The 13,332-nt window shown below is 50.4% G+C and overlaps 1 protein-coding gene across 11 annotated transcripts in view; it reads right to left on the bottom strand.

The window, feature by feature from the left end:
- PITPNM2 (phosphatidylinositol transfer protein membrane associated 2) overlaps window positions 1-13,332 on the bottom strand; it is a 144,417-nt gene that overhangs the window by 98,494 nt on the left and 32,591 nt on the right. For 9 of the 11 annotated variants that reach the window (XM_049865254.1, XM_049865264.1, XM_049865263.1 and 6 more), the window contains exon 2: window positions 7,964-8,072. The gene's annotated coding sequence lies outside the window, so the exon portion shown is untranslated. Of the gene's footprint in view, window positions 1-7,963; window positions 8,073-8,173; window positions 9,650-10,889; window positions 11,906-13,332 lie in introns of those variants that run through there. The other 2 variants (XM_049865258.1, XM_049865257.1) reach the window with 2 other exon arrangements.

The following is a 13,332-nucleotide window of genomic DNA, read 5'->3' as shown; positions in this document are numbered from 1 at the left end:
AAGGTCTCTCTCTGCCAGGATCTGAACCCAAGCAGTTTGGTTCTGGAGCCTGCATTAATCACTCTCCTATACAATTGTCCACACAGATTATTATAAAAAATGTGCAACGAACATGACTGATGCCATTGGTGTTGCTGAATAGTACATGTGAAAAATCTTGAATTGGCAAATGTTGTGTTTTATATATTTTTAAAACAATTTTTTTAAAAAGTGCAATGAAAGATGGTGCAGCAGCTTTAGAAGAGTCTGGCTGTTCCTCAGAGTTACGACGTGACCCAGAAATTCCACTCCTGGGTACAGGCCCAAAAGGCTTGAAAGCAGTAACTCAAACAGATATACCAGTGTTCACAGCAGCACTGTTCACAAGAGCCAAAAGGTAGAAACAACCCAAGTGTCCATCAAATGATGAATGGATAAGCAAAATGTAGAACTGATGCCTTTGAATTAATTGTGGTATTGGCAAAGAATATTGACTATACCATGGGCTGCCAAAAGACTGAACAAATTTGTCTTGGAAGAAGTACAACCAGAATGCTTCTTGGAAGCAAGGATGGTGAGGAAGACCCTCAATGAGGTGGACTGACATAGTGGCTGCGACAATGGACTCAAGCATAACAAGAATTGCGAGGATGGTACAGGACCAAGCAGTGTTTCCTTCTGTTGTACACAGGGTCACTATGAGTTGCAACTTGCTCCCTGGCACCTAACAGCAACAACATCCACACAATGGAATATTATTCAGCTGTGAAAAAGGACAAAGTTCTGAAACATGCTACGACATGGATGAACCTCTAAAATACTATGTTGAGTGAAAGAAGCCAGTCGCAAAAAGGCAAATATTGTATGATCCCATTTCTATGAAATGTCCAGAATAGGCAAATCCATAGGGATGAAAAGCAGATTTGTGGTTGCCAGGGGCTGTGGGGAAGAGGAGAACTGGGGAGTGATGGCTAAGGGGTGGGGCTTCTTTGGGGTGAGGAAAATGTTATAAAATTGATAGTGGTGAACTAAATACACTACTATCATAACTCAGTACACTAGTATCTACGTAACCGCACACATTTAAGAGAATAGTATGTAAATTACATTTTGGTGCAGTTGTTAGAAACAAAACAAAAGCAACGTGCCAAACCAGAGGTGGCAGGCTTAGGGTGCTGGGGAGACACAGTAAGGGGGTCTGTTTTGCCTGAGGAGCCAGTGGTCTGCTCCTGGGGGCAGTGGGGGCAGGAAACACAGTCCCGTGGTCACCGCACTGGGCATCCTTTGGCTCTCCACTTCTCTGCGCTGGTCCTGTCCCTGCCTCGTGGCCACACAGGACTCTTGGAGCCAGAGGGCATGTGCCATCCCTCTGTATGTGAGAGACTGAGGCCAGGCAGACTTGGCTTGGACAGGCGTACCCTCAAACACCCCCCTTTGCATTGCACTTCCCTAATCCCAGGCCTTGGTTCCAGAAGCCTTTCCTGACTTCACAATAAATATTTGCTGCATGAATAGACTTCGGTCCTCTGTGGGGTAGACCAGGCTGCTAAAACGAACGGTCTTGAGCTATCCCACCCTCCAGCTTGAATGGCATCATCTCAGGCACCCCTCCAAGTCGCCCAAGCTCTGGACACCACCTTCAGGAGCAGAGGTGACTGTCTTCAGGAAGGCTGTGAAGGAACCAAGCAGGGAGATGACATGGAGGACACAGATGCAGAAACTCCTGCTGCTGCCCCTGGAGGTGGGGTCCAAGGGGTCAGCTCTAAGCAAGTGCTTCGAGGGGCCGCCTGGCCACAACTGGGTAGCCTACAGCAGGCTCCCTTGGTTCCCCGCACACCATCAGGGGAACAGACAGGAATATCCTGAAGCAGTGGGCTCTTTATCAGAACTGGGGAGGGCAAAGAAGGGAGGAAAAGGGAGCAGGAAAGTGGCGAGAGGGGGCTTGTAGTGACGAGATCACATGACAGAGCTGGGCCTCACACGGTCTTGCACCGCCCTGCCACCGCCCCGCCCACCCAGGGTACACAGCTGAGCATGTGTGTACCACCCCGGAAAGCCCCGCGAGCTGGTGTGAACCTCCACAGTGCGTGAGAGCAGAGGCAGGGACGGGGACCCGAGGACCGCAGCTCTGCCTCCTGCTTGAAAATGGGGTTCTTGGACAAGACGCAAACATCTAAAATCAGAAGGTGGGGACGGTACATCCAACTCTACGGGAAAAAAAATCCTAAGAGAATACCATGAGCCATCAGACGCCAGCAAATTAGATAATTTAGAGGAAACGGATAAATTCCTGGAAACACGTAAACTACCTACATCAACTCAAGAAGAAATAGAAGATCGCAACAGCCCCCTAACAAGTGAAGAGAATAAGTCAGTGATTAAAACCTCCAAAGAAATGAAGTCCTGGACCAGAGGGCTTCACTAGGGAATTCTAATCAACACTTACAGAAACAACCTACATTCTTCTTAAACTTTTCCAAAAAATAGAAGACGAGGGAACACTTCCTGGCTCATTCTATGAGTCGAGCATTATTCTGACACCAAAGCCAGAGACAACACAAGAAAACTATAGACCTATTTCCCTTATGAATACAGATGAAAAAAACCTCAACAAAATACTAGCAAATAAATCCAAAACCATATTAAGAGGATTATGTGCTATGATCTCATGGGATTTACCCCAGGAATGCAAGGGTGGCTTAACATTAGAAAATCAGTCAATGTAACACACCACATTAGCAGAGCAAAGAACCAGAGAGCATCTCAGTCCACACAGAGAAGGCACTGGACAAAACAAATTGCATTCCTAGGAAGACGTGCTCCACCTAAGCACACAGGCCAAACCCAGGGCGTGGGTACCTGGACAGTGTTGAGGGCAGGAAGACTGCGGGGATGGAAAGGGCCGGAACTTCAGCAGGGCATCGGCACAGGGAAGAAGTGGGGAGTCCGGCCAGCTGCAGCCCTCTGCACATCCTGCCCCAAGGCCTGAGCAATGTGTGCGTGCACATTTGAGTGCATGCATGTTGCACGTGTATGTGTGTGTGTGTGCACATGTGTGCACACACATATGTGTATGTACACACACATGCCACAGTATCACCTCAACAAACAAAATGAAGACAGAGAAGGCAGGAGGGGACGAGATGATACTGGGTCATACATTGCTCTCACCGGCTCTCCTCAGTCACCGTGGGGACAGCAGACACTGAGGCCAGCTCACCCTCACCGTCCTTGCTGCATGCTCCAGCCCCTCCGCCCACCCTCCTCTTGCTGGCTGGCTGCAGCCTTTAATACACCAGTTATCACAGACCTAAACCACCAGGGAGCAAGTGGGAAGGCCAACCTTCATCAGGGGTGGAGCTGGAGAGGAGGGGAGAAGGAAGCCAAGACCAGCAGGTGAAGCTTCCGTAGGTGCTGGAGAGAGGGCCCCTTCTTTTCGCACGCAGGAAGGCAGAGAGGCCAGCGTGGGGTGGGCGGAAAGTATGTGTCAGTTGCTATTGTGGTCTGAGGTCCTGCCACTGTCATTAGTGCTCTTCCTCCCTAGGAGATGTGACCTTAGCAAGGCCTGTCACAGACAATGGCAGGAAGCACCCGCCGCTGCTTACGCTGCGGCCCCTCAAAGGGGCTCCACATCCAGGGAGGGAAGAATCAGGAAGGAAGTGACTGTAAGAGCCTCCAGGCTTTTGGGCCCAAGGGGGCCTCCACCCAAGGAGGACACTGAGACTAACAGCAAATATGAAGAGCCCTGTGGCTTGCTCAGAGTGGCCACAGTCTTCAACTTTGCTCTCCCCAACTGGGCACCCCTTGGTGAGAGACAGCCACTCCTTCACCATCCTGGCCTCTGGGCCAACAGATACAGAAAACAGCCCAACGGTGAGGGGAGCCAGGCCTCCTCCTGCCTCACCCCCATCTTCAGGAAGGGAGCAAGGGGCTTCTTTAAAAATAAACCTTGCTCCTTGAGCCCTTTCCTTCCTCAGCCCCCAGTGGAAGGGATGAGGAGGAAGAAGAGGAGGGGGAGGAGGGAGAAGAAGAGGAGAGATTTCACATTCCCAGATGCCTGCCCTGCCCTCAGGAGGGGCTGCCTCACCATCCCCGTCCCCTCCTCACCTTTGCTCCCCTGTGCACAGGGGTCTCCAGGCCCTGCAGCCACAGACTCAGGAGGAGCTCCGAGGCAGGCAGGGGCGGCACTGACTGTGCCCATGGGGGCTGCCATTCTCCGGGTCCAGGTGGGTGTTTAGGAAAGCTGGGGAGTGGGGATGACCTGGGTCAGGCAGTACCACCTCCGCACTCCTGAATTTGGGGGAGAAGGGTGGCAGCACAAAGGCAAGTCACTCTCATCAAAGGGTTCCCAGGATGATGGCAGAAACAGACACCTATGTACCCAGATATTTTCAGGTAACGTGTGCCAAGGGTTCTAGCAGCAGTGCAGGCAGTTTGCTGGGGCAACAAAGAGAAAGCCAGTTACTAGGAAAGGGGATCAGCAGGACTTTCTACCGAGGCACCTCTGGGTGGACTCGGGCCTCTAACCTTTCCGTTAGAAGCCAAACGTGTTAATTGTTTGCCCCACCCAGTGACTCCAAGCCAGATGCTGTCCAGTCAACTCCAAATCATGGTGATTCCATATGTACCAGAACAGGACTATGTTCCATAGGATTTTTACCTACTACCTACCCATTGCCATCGAGTCTATTCTGACTCGTAGCTACCCTGTAGGACAGCGTAGAACTGCCCCACAGGGTTTCCAAAGCTGTAATCTTTACAGAACCAGGCTGCCACATCTTTCTCTTGAAGAGCTGTTAGAGGGTTCGAACTGCCAACCCTACCGTTAGCAGCCGAGTGCTTAAGGACTGTGTCATCAGGGGTCCACAGGGTTTTGTTTTGTTTTAATTTTACTGTACTTTAGGTGAAAGTTTACAGCGTAAATTAGTTTCTCATTCAAAAATTTATACAGAAATTGTTTTGTGACATTGGTTGCAATTCCACAACGTGTCAGCACACTCTCTCCTTCCACTCCAGGTTCCCTGTCTCTTTCTTCCTTCTCATCTTTTCTTTTGGACTGGTGTTGCCCATTTGGTTTCATGTACTTGCTTAAACTAAGAAGCACGTTCCTCATGTGTGTTATTGTTTGTTTTATAGACCTGTCTGATCTTTGGCTGAAAGGCGGACTTTGAAAGCAGCTTCAGTTCTAAGTTAGCAGGGTGTCCTGTGGCCATAGTCTCGGGGGTTCCTCCAGTCTCTCTCAGACCAGTAAGTCTGGTCTCCATAGGGTTTTTAACGGCTGATTTTTTGGAACTAGACCTCCAGGCCTTTCTACTGAGGTGTCTCAGGTGGACTTGAACTTTTCAGTTTGAAGCCAGCGGCGTATTAACCATTTACACCACCCAGGGACTCCAACACAAGAACAAGAGGCTAATGTGGGACGGGTGGAGGCTTTTAAAGAGCTTTAGAAAAAAGCAGGTGTTTGAAATGGGCTTTGAAGGGAAACGGCAATCTGACAGGTTGAAGGGAGCAGAGGGAAGTTCAAGATGCTGGAACTGTACAAGCAAAGCACATAGGTGACAGTGTGTGAGGAAAGTTCTGGCAACGCCAGAGAATAAACGCCATGTGGGAAGGCACTCCCATCTGTTTTGGTCACGGCTGTGTCCCTGGCACCTGGAATAGTACCTGGGACCTATTAACTACTCAATAAAGATTTGTCGAATAAGTAGAATCAAACAGAGGAATTCCTGAGAGCGTTTCAGGTATGGGCAAGGACCTTCAGATAAGGGCTGCCAGGGCTGTATCTCTGTCGTTGTTGAGTACCACTGAGTTGATTCTGACTCATCGTGACCCCATGTGACAGGGCAGAACTGCCCCATAGGGCTTCCTAGGCTGTAATCTTTATGGGAGCAGATCGCCAGGTTTTTCTTTTGTGCAGCCACTCGGTGAGTTCAAACTGCCAACCTTTTGGTTAGCAGCTGAGTGCTTAACTGTTGTGCCACCTCTGGAATACAGGGCCCTTTGGGGTAAGTACAGGCAGTGTCAGAGCCCCAGTGGTGCCTATTTGGGGCAGAAGAGCTACCAACCAGGCCCCTGCTCCGAGCTGGAGCCGGGTGCCCTGGCCAGAGGGGCCCTGTAGAATGCAAATAACTGCGAGGAGCTGAGAGTCAGCACTCAGTGTTACTGCGCCAGTCCTACCCCTTCCCCCAGCCTGGCAGCCGAGACACTTTTGAAAGTGACTTAAAAAACAACAACAAAAAAACACAACATAGCACTCTGGCTTCTTAGCACTTGGAGGCCTTTTCACTGCAACTGAAAAGAATGAGCAATTAGAGAAGAAAACAAGCCCCAGTGCCAACCTGGGAACGGAAGCGAGGGGGGCAGTGTTCATCACACTGGAGGCAACCTCGGAGACCTGGGCGCTCGGGGACCTGTTTCTCATGAGGAAGGGGAGGCCTGGGGCAGGGAGGGGCCGACCTGAGCCTACACTGGAACCACCCTCCCCTCAGGGAGGCCGCAGCCACATTGGAAAAGCATGCCCTGTGCTTCCCAGTCTAAAGACTCGGGTCCCAATCCCAAATCCACCACTTAGCTGTGTGACCTTGGGCAAGATCTTTGCCATCTCTGAGCCCTGGTGTGCCCGCCCCTCCTGTAAAAGGGGCCCATGATAGCTACTGCACAGAGCTGTTGTGGGACTTGGTAGAGAGGGTACAGATAAAGCCCATGGCGTAGCCTTGACCCAAGCCTGGACACAAATGCTCCTCCCTCTCCCAGCCTCTCGTTCCGCCATGTTGGCTCCCCTACATGGACTGTCCAGTGTCCTTCCCCCAAAGCTCAAAGATTCCTATAGGGAGATGGGGTCAATGGAGACTAGGAAGGGCAAAGGGACGCTCATTTCACCACCTATTCTCCCTACCAAATGCCTTGAGGATGTGAGCCTGAGGCTCCAGGGATCTGAAAAGAAGCAGAAGAGAAGGCTGGGAGGGACAGGATGTCTGCTCTCAGACTGCAGTAGGAGGCCAGTGGGCACTGGCCTAGGCACTCTGTTGCTGTTGTTAGCCTCTGTAGAGTCGGCCCCGACTCATGGCCACCCCACATACAATGGAACAAAACGCTGCCCAGTCTTCTGCCACCCCTGTGATCGGATGTGGATTGGACCATTGTGACTCATAGGGCTTTCCCTGGCTGATTTTGGAAGTCAGTTGCCAGGCATTTCTCCCTAATCTGTCTTAATCTGGAAGTTTTGCTCAAACCTGTTCAGCACCACGGCAACATGCCAGCCTCCACTGACAGACGGGAGGATGGCTGCATGTGAGGTGCGTTGGCCAGGAATCAGCCTGAGCACTAGGAGGTTCTACTCCTTGTCTAGATGCCACCACTGACTCACTACATGACCTCAGGCAACCCCGTGCCCCCAGCCTCAGTTTCTCATCTGTGTGTATGCAACCTGGTGGCACAAAGCTAACTAAAGAGAGAGGGTAGACACGAAAACAGACACACGGTGGTTTTTGTCTTATTAACCACAGCTGTGAGAAGCAGGGTGCAGCGGCTGCCCCAGCCTCTGCCCACTGCCAAGGCCAGAGTGTCCAGGGAGCCCAAGGCCCCCAGCCAGAACCCTGGAAGGAGCTGCCACCCTCAAAAGCAAAACTCCTGTACTGGGACTGGGAAGGGTTGAGTCCCAGAACAAACAGCAAAGGGCCACCCAAGGTGCCCTATAAACAGGAGAATAACGGGTGGCCTGAGGAGTGTCCATCGTATCTGGAATCTACTGAGACCAGAGACAGACGATTGGTCCTTCCTGTTCAGTAAAGAGGAGTCAATGTTTGCAAGAAAGAGCATTGATCGGTACAATCTACCCTGCATTAACCAGATAGAGTTAGATTTTCAAGGGAAGAAAGAAACAGCAATAAAATCCCACACCCCAAAACTCCAAATGCCAGAGGTGGCCTCAAAGCCCCCAGCCCTGGGAGGCCAGGGTGCAGTTGTTCAGGTGAAGGGTCCTTACCTGGATCTACCTGAGGAAGCTCCACTGATGCTGCTGCCACAGGAGAAGGAGGAATGGCTGGCTGGGCCCACAGGAGGGTGTCAGGGACTGGGATGCAGGTGCCAGCATCCTGTAGGGAGAAACCCAGTGGGAGAGGGGTGAGATGCACTGACTTTCATCCCTCACACGGGTCTCCCTGAGCAACGCCGGAGGCTACAAACCCAGATGTACCAGAAGCGTCAACAGGAGACACCAGACTGCCTCCATTTCACAAGGGACCTCACCCAAGGCACTTATGGAACAAGTCCTGAAATTGAACACAGTGACATGCACCCTGCAGGGCCCGGAGCTCCCCCTGTCCAGGGACCCCAGCCAGCTCCTAGGCTTACAGGAGCAGAAGTTCTTATTTTCGGGGCCCAGCTTGCGCTCGCAGTCCCAAACCAGAGGATTTTCACGCATTAGCCCTTTGGTGGTTGGAGGTTGCAGAGGCCCGATGAAAAAGCAGAGAAAGCAGGAAGAGTCAGGCAGAAGGCAGCCTGGGATTCTCAACCAAAGCCAAGAGCCCAGGCAGGGTCACCTCAGGCCAGGTAGTGCTGAGGATGGCAGTCAGCTTTTCCACAGGCCACTCTGGCTGGGCAGTGAGAGATCCGAGGACCAGCCTGTGCCAGATACCCAGAGGCCAGAGACCAATGTACAAAACAAGATGACAAAGATGGAGAACCTGATTCTTGAGGAGTTCTGGGTCCAACTGGCCCAAGAGATGAGGGAAAATTCGCAGGTCAGAGCAGTGGGGTTCTGAGGATGGAGAGGACCTAACTGGTTGGCGAGAAGAGCCCCTCAATGGCTTCGATGGGAGGTGCGGCTAGAAGGAGCAGCGATGGCCTTCTGGCTCTTTCAGGCCTTTTGTTCCCGCAGCCCTGGTGGAGGGTGGGGGAGGTTCTGTGCAGACTCCTCAGGCAGCCTCCAGGGAGGAGGCTCGCTCTGTCCTGCACCTGCCCCCTTTCTCTACGGTCACATATACACACCCACTTATACTGTCAGCTCTCAAGCAGATGGAGTTTCAAGTCCCAGGCCTGGGCAGCCCAGGCCCTCCCAGACATGACCGGGCCTACCCACCTACCTGATCTCCTAGCCTCCTGTCTCTGCCCTCCACCCAATGCAACAGCTCCCCTGCCTCCACACTCAGACTTGATGCCCTGGCAGATCTCTGTTCTGGAAGGGACAGTTCCAGGGCTGTCGCCACATCAGTGCCCTCACCGCCGCTCAGGCCAGTGCTGCTCTCCCCACTCTAGAGGGAAGAAAGCCTGCTGAGAGGCTAAGGGTTTGCCAGGACATGGTGCCTGCCCGTGGTGGGCCAGACCCCACCCACCCTGGCTCCCACGGGGAGAGGCCGACCGGACTCACAACCAGCAGAACTAGGTTCCAGGTGTTGTTAGATGCCTTCTCCGATTCACAGTGACCCCATAGGACAGAGTAGAGCTGTCCCATAGGGTTTCCTAGGCTGTAATCTTTACAGGAGCAGATCACCAGGTCTTTCTCCCACAGATCCTCTGGTTGGGTTAGAACCGCCAACCTTTTGGCTAGCAGCAAGTGGTTAACCATTGCACCACCAGGGCTCATGGTGGTGAGGAGGGAAAGTGCAGTCTCATCACGAAGAGTTATCTTTCTGACAATAAAGCATTTAAAGTCCAAAAAGGGAATGCAGACCCATGTGTCTGTGGTAAATGGACAAAAAAAAGTCCCATGTGGGCCATTGCCTTAAAATCCACAAGTCTCCTCTCTTTCTCTCTCTCTGTCAACCTGTCTCTCTCCCTGTGTATATATAGTAAAGAAGAGGATCAGCGCAAAAGAGAAAGACCCTCATCGAGATGACTGACACAGTGGCTGCAGCAATGGGCTCAACCATAACAACAATTCTGAGGATGGCGCAGGACCTGGCAGTGTTTCATTCTGTTGTACATAGGGTTGCTATGAGTCAGAACCAACTCGACAGCACCTTGCAACAACAACAACAACAACATACAGAGAGCAAGCCAGAAAGGAGCCCTGGTAGTGCAATTGTCAAGTGTTTGGCTGCTAACTGAAAGTTCGGCAGTTTGAACCCACCAGCAACTCCGTGGGAGAAAGACCTGCCAATCTGCTCTCATAGAGATTACAGCCTAGGAAACCCTATGGGGCAGTTCTACTCTGTCGCATGCGGTCGCTATGAGTCAGCATAGACTTGATGGCACCTAACGACAACAACAATGGGGAGAGGGATATATCTTACATCTCTTACTGGTTCTGTTTCTCTAGAGAACCCTGACTAAGACAGAGTTTTAAAAAAAGAGTCACCGCAGGGCCAGGTTAAGGAGCAAGTCCACAGGCAGCAGCTACCTAAGGACCAGCCCTCTAAGTGGGCGGCTGGAACATCACAGAAAGGAAACAGCACTGAGGTGCCAGTTAACACGGGTTTCTTCCCGTCACCCCTCCCAGAATAGACAGTGCCCTTAAGAGGAAATGAAAAATCCAAACAAAACACAATGCCTTGCTCTGAGGTGTCACGTTTTTTCCCACACACAAGCGTAGTCACAGCCCTCAGGAGTTCCGAAACCAAGTAATAAATACGTGGTGTGCTGCTATTTACCAGGAGCAAAGAGAAAATATTTTATCCCTTAAGTTTGAAATCTAAATCTTCAATATGCCTCTTGAATGATTTGGAAAATTGCAGGGGGAGAAAAAAAAAAAAACCTTAGGAAACCAGAACAACAGAGAATTCAGTGCTACTCTTCTGGAAATTCCGTGGGTCCTTGCCTGTCTCAGTCAGTGAAATGAATTAGTCAGTGGATCTGTTTCTCCATATAATTTCTATTAAGAGAATATCAGTCTATCCCCATCCCCACTAAATAAATGTCAAACAAACGCTTAAAGAATACCATGCTGATGGACTGCCAAACTACTAGCTTACCCAGACGTCCACATGTCTCAAGCTGGCCCTGGCTGAACGGATAAGTTCCAAATGAGTGGGTAGAGCTACTGAAGTTAAACACTGTTGTTTCCATCCCCGTTGACATGGCGACAGGAAGCAGGTGGCTAAAGAATGAGTAGAGAGGGACGGACAGGAGTGGTAGGTGGTGCCCAAGCACCGTATCCAGGGGCCAAGGACAGGCTGGGGCAACACAGCCATGGGTCCCATCTGTGCACTCTTGATTGTTTTATTGAGAATAATTGTGGTTGTCCGCTACTGTCACGTGAAGGAACAGAAGTGCCCCATAGGGTTTTCTTGGCTGTAACCTTCACGGGAGCAGATCACTAGGTCTTTCTCCTGCAGAGCTGCTGGGTGGGTTCTAACTGCCGGCCTTTCAGTTAGCGGCCAAATACCTAACTGTTGCACCACCAGGGCTCAAGACACAATTAACCTACCATAAAACTTGCCCTTCTAAAGTGTACAATCCAGTAGTTTTTAGTATTTCACCTTTGTCTAATTCTAGATATTTTTTTATCACTCCTAAAAGAAACCCCATACCCACTAGCAGTCACTCCACCCCATTCCCTCTCCTCTGAGCTCCTGGTAACCACTTATCTGCATTCTGACCCTATAGATTTGCCTGTTCTGGACATTTTATGTCAATGGAATCATACACTATGTGGTCCACTCTGTCTGGCTTCTTTCACTCAGCATAATGTTTTCTAGGTTATCCACATTGTAGCATGCATCAGAACTTCATTCCTTTTTAGGGCTGTATAATATTCCACTGTGTGGTTAGACCACATTTTCTTTATCCATCCATCAGTTGATGGGCATTTGGGTTGTTTCCACTCTATGGATAACGCTGCTGTGAACATTCATGTACAAGTTTTTGTGCAAACATGTTCTCAGTTCTCTAAAACCAAAAAAAGCCATACCCGATGCCGTGGAGTCAATTTTGACTCACAGCGGCCCCACAGGACAGAGTAAAACTGCCCCATAGAGTTTCTAAGGAGCACCTGGTGGATTCAAACTGCCAGCCTTTTGGTTAGCAGCCATAGCACTTAACCACTACACCACCAGGGTTTCCAGGTATACACCTAGAAGTTCCTAATTTTTTAATAAAGTAATTTTACTTCATTTAGAAAAGAGAATCAGTATGCATTTCCCAAAGCTCTCAAAAATCAAAAGGTTAAAAAGAATGCAGTGTAAGAGTCAGTTCCTCTCGTGTCTACTCCCTAGCACCCACTTCCTCTCCCTAGAGGCAAATACTGCTTTCTGGTTAATCCCTCCAGGGACAGTCTCTGCATATACACCTGCTTTGTTTCAAAGTAGCCTTGCAGGGAGGGAAGCCTGGGCCTCTAGATTCATTGAGAAGCAGTCTGGTAATGTCATGAGAGAGAAGGGGACAGGCCAGGCCCCAGTCTTCTCCCACCTCTGACATATGCTAGTGGTGTGCCCTTAGGGAGCCACACAGCCTGGAAGAGTGGTTTCTCTTGTAATATTACCAAGTGGCCAGGGAAGAGCACTTGGGGTAGGTGGCCTGTGAAATCTGGTGCTGCCATTTCCTGGCTCTGTGGGCTCGAGCAAGCTGCTTAACCCCTCAGGGACTGTCTTAGTTTCTTCATGCTGCTGTAACAGAAATACCACAGGTGAGTGGCTTTAACGAAAGGAAATCTATTTGCTCACAGTTTAGGAGGCTAGAAGTCTGAATTCAGGGCGCCAGCTCTATGACAGGGCTCTGGGGAGAAGGGCCTTATCTCAGCACCTGTTCCTCAGTTCCTCGGCATTGCAGGGCATCTATCTTCCCCCATTTCTGCTTGCTTTTATGACTAACCTGTTGCTGTCGAGTCGATTCCGACTCATAGTGACCCTATAGGACAGAGGAGAACTGCCCCATAGGGTTTCTGGTAGATTCGAACTGCCGAGTTTTGGGTTAGCAGCTGTAGGTCTTAACCACTTTGCCACCAGGGTTTCCTCTATGACTAAACTGCTTCTTTTATACATCGACAAGCGATTGCCTTAAGACACACTCTACACTGATGTAGCCTCATTCGCATAACAAAGAAAACCCTATTCCCAGATGGGATTATACCCCCAGGTAGGTTGTTGTTGTCAGGTGCCTTCAACTGATGGGGACCCATGTGACAGAGCAGCACTGCCGCACAGAGTTTTCTTGGCTGTAATCTTTAGGAGAGCAGATGGTCAGGTCTTTTCCAGCAGAGTGGCTGGTGGGTTCGAATCGCCAACCTTTAGCTATTGTCACGGATTGAATTGTGTCCCCCCAAAATATGTGTCAAGTTGGTTAGGCCATGATTCCCAGTACTATGTGATTGCCCACCATTTTGTCATCTGATGTATTTTCCTATGTGCTGTAAATCCTAACCTCTGCATGCCGTTAATAAGGTCAGATTAGGTGAAGAGGATTAGAGTAGGACTGTAA

The sequence above is a fragment of the Elephas maximus genome, chromosome 22, assembly GCF_024166365.1.
Source record: "Elephas maximus indicus isolate mEleMax1 chromosome 22, mEleMax1 primary haplotype, whole genome shotgun sequence".
NCBI classification, from domain to species: Eukaryota; Metazoa; Chordata; class Mammalia; order Proboscidea; family Elephantidae; genus Elephas; species Elephas maximus.
This window is presented reverse-complemented; position numbering and strand designations above follow the sequence as displayed.